Genomic DNA, 3,940 nt, shown 5'->3' with positions numbered 1-3,940 from the left:
CTAAAGGGTGCCCCCAAACCACTTTAGGTAAGATATAAGATCATCTGTCTTGTTATTTCTGTTTACATACATTCAATTAAAGGGAATGAATATATAGGGACTGACAATGCCTCTACGTTGGTTCTCACATTTATAAAAACACACAAATACACAGACACACACACACAATTCAGCATTAGTTTAGTATTAATCAGTTTGCTCCCATATTATAAAGAGAGTAACTTTCAAATATACTTTAGACATAAATTTAGCTGACTTTTATTTATAAATAAGTTGTGAAATATAGTGAGCTTAATAACTGGTAACATTCCAGAATATGTCACCTCACTAGGTTATTTTAAGATACAGTTGTAAATATGTACAGCCATGGAAAAATTATCTGCTCAGTTATATGCTCCATACACAGATCATATTAAATCCTAGTTTCTATTAAATTATAATTAAATTAAATAGTAATTAGATATTATTCTTCAGGTGCCTCAAGATTGAAAATTAGGTGAACTGTTTCTAAAAATAAAATAAATATATTTATAGATAGTTGGGTTTTCATGCTATGATCTAAGCGATCTGGATAACCTATTAAGTTAGAATGTATACTCTGTAGTAACTCAAAATCTTCTATGTTGTATTTGTAACAAAACATTATTTTAATTATCTTGATATGTAGAACTACACTACATAAAACATTGCAGTGTTTATTGAGAATTGTTTTATATAAATACATTTCTGAAACATCAGAGAATCTACATTATATTTCCATTCTGCTTTATGATAATAAAAGCATGCGTCTTTGCTTGATAAGGAAATTATATTGTACAATGTGTAGTGCGGTATTTTAATATCAAAATACCACTATTTGCATTTGACGTGATTAGGACTTAGAAGCTGGGAAGAATGGTAAAGTAATAGAGAATGAAGTAGGAAACAGTATATCTTGTTACTGAACAGCTCAACCTAAACTCCAATAAAATGACTTATCTCATTTTTAATTATACACCCATTAAGTCAACCGAAATCAAGGAAGCAGGCTTGTCAGGGCCTGTACATAATTTTATTTTCTTTCTTCTCCTCAATCTTCATCAAGTCTCTGTCCTAGGAATTCATGGTCAGCGAAGGGCAATTCCAGTAGGTGGAGTAATAGTAAAGCGAATCCTCTGTGTGGCTCCATAACTTTCTGCTTCTATTGTCATCATGGGCAAAATTAGTATAAGTCAGATGGAGTTAATATAGAATAGAAGGAAAAGCCATAAGTATAGACAAATACATTACTTTAAAGAGTAAATGCATGGCTGCTGAATAGAACTATATCCCCTTCAGTCTTCGAGGTTCTGTATATTTTTCCTTTCCACTTTCAAAAGTTTCCTGAAGAACTTTCATTTAATACGAAAGTCTGGAAGTCTAGCTTATTATCAGCACTGCCAAATTTGACAGAGAGCTCCTGAGTAATGTGGTGGGGGAAATCAGAGAGGACAGATTCAGGTAAATTCAATGTTGGTATTCTGGTCATTTGAGATTTCAGAGAGGCTTTTCTAATAAGGTCATGATCTTGCCAACCCACACTTGCTTAGCCAGGTCAGAGCTTTCGCTGTTCTGTGTAGAAACATGATGGAGAGATCTTTACCAAGGAGTCAGAAAAAGTGAGGAATGATAGGGATGAATGCTCACCACACATCTAACTCTATTTCTCCCAGGAATCATTGAGTTTTCACTAGCAGAGCATTTACCAAGTATTTACAGGAGACATCAAAAGTTTGTGGGAAATTAAAATTACAGTAGGAGTCCTAAGCTCTGTGCAGTGGAAACCAGAACCTATACGACTGATGAGGGTTTGAGTCCCAATCCAGCAGCTTGCAAAATATGCTGGGTGAGCATGAATTAGCCCAGGCCCCAATGGGACTTTCTTTTTTCCTCTCACTCTCTCTCTCTTTCTGTTCCTCTTTCTCTCACAGGCAGGCACACCCTGTCATTAAAACAGAAACAAAACAGCAAAAAAAAAAGTTTATTTAAGTACAAAAATATCTGAAATCCATGCATATTCTTTTCATAATATGCATTTTTACAAATTTTTGAAGACTCTTCATATGTAGAAAGATAAAAATATTAATGTACTCTCTTTATACCCCTATCTATAACCTCCAAAATTTAAAAAGAAAGTTAATTTTATGCTTTATTATCATATTTTATGATGAAATAATGCCCAAAGGAAGGCTCTGGGATAATTCCAGAGTCAGCAACAATTCATAGGGGTTCCTTCTGTGTGCTTTCTATATTCTGTGGAATAATTACAGATTACCCCTGCACTCCGGGATATTCTAGTTTAGAATCATGAAGAGCTAAAGTCTAGCACATTTTTGTTTTCCCTTTAGCTTAAGTTGTGTATGTTAGTCAATACCCTAAAGTCTAGTTTACATATGAAATAATATATACAAAAATACAACATCTTCAAACTTTCTTATCTTTAAAGAATTACAAAAACTAAAATTAAACACAACTGAACAGAGACTGGTAGGCAGTATAGTGGTTATGATCATGAATTTCCATGTAGCTGACAGAGGTTTAAGTCCCAGACTCTGCAGCTTGCATGCATGCCCAAACTACAGAGGAGAATGGAGGAGAAGAGATTATGGACTGGTCATCCTCCCTGTGGGGTGATTTGTCACTTTCTCTCTCTGTGTGTCTCTCTCTGTGTCTCTGGTCCAATAAAATGACTTATCTCATTTTTAATTATACACCCATTAAGTCAACCGAAATCAAGGAAGCAGGCTTGTCAGGGCCTGTACATAATTTTATTTTCTTTCTTCTCCTCAATCTTCATCAAGTCTCTGTCCTAGGAATTCATGGTCAGCGAAGGGCAATTCCAGTAGGTGGAGTAATAGTAAAGCGAATCCTCTGTGTGGCTCCATAACTTTCTGCTTCTATTGTCATCATGGGCAAAATTAGTATAAGTCAGATGGAGTTAATATAGAATAGAAGGAAAAGCCATAAGTATAGACAAATACATTACTTTAAAGAGTAAATGCATGGCTGCTGAATAGAACTATATCCCCTTCAGTCTTCGAGGTTCTGTATATTTTTCCTTTCCACTTTCAAAAGTTTCCTGAAGAACTTTCATTTAATACGAAAGTCTGGAAGTCTAGCTTATTATCAGCACTGCCAAATTTGACAGAGAGCTCCTGAGTAATGTGGTGGGGGAAATCAGAGAGGACAGATTCAGGTAAATTCAATGTTGGTATTCTGGTCATTTGAGATTTCAGAGAGGCTTTTCTAATAAGGTCATGATCTTGCCAACCCACACTTGCTTAGCCAGGTCAGAGCTTTCGCTGTTCTGTGTAGAAACATGATGGAGAGATCTTTACCAAGGAGTCAGAAAAAGTGAGGAATGATAGGGATGAATGCTCACCACACATCTAACTCTATTTCTCCCAGGAATCATTGAGTTTTCACTAGCAGAGCATTTACCAAGTATTTACAGGAGACATCAAAAGTTTGTGGGAAATTAAAATTACAGTAGGAGTCCTAAGCTCTGTGCAGTGGAAACCAGAACCTATACGACTGATGAGGGTTTGAGTCCCAATCCAGCAGCTTGCAAAATATGCTGGGTGAGCATGAATTAGCCCAGGCCCCAATGGGACTTTCTTTTTTCCTCTCACTCTCTCTCTCTTTCTGTTCCTCTTTCTCTCACAGGCAGGCACACCCTGTCATTAAAACAGAAACAAAACAGCAAAAAAAAAAGTTTATTTAAGTACAAAAATATCTGAAATCCGTGCATATTCTTTTCATAATATGCATTTTTACAAATTTTTGAAGACTCTTCATATGTAGAAAGATAAAAATATTAATGTACTCTCTTTATACCCCTATCTATAACCTCCAAAATTTAAAAAGAAAGTTAATTTTATGCTTTATTATCATATTTTATGATGCAATACAGAAGTCTTTC

Source organism: Tupaia chinensis, unplaced genomic scaffold (assembly GCF_000334495.1).
Source record: "Tupaia chinensis unplaced genomic scaffold, TupChi_1.0 Scaffold000652_1, whole genome shotgun sequence".
Taxonomy (NCBI): domain Eukaryota; kingdom Metazoa; phylum Chordata; class Mammalia; order Scandentia; family Tupaiidae; genus Tupaia; species Tupaia belangeri.
This window is presented reverse-complemented; position numbering follows the sequence as displayed.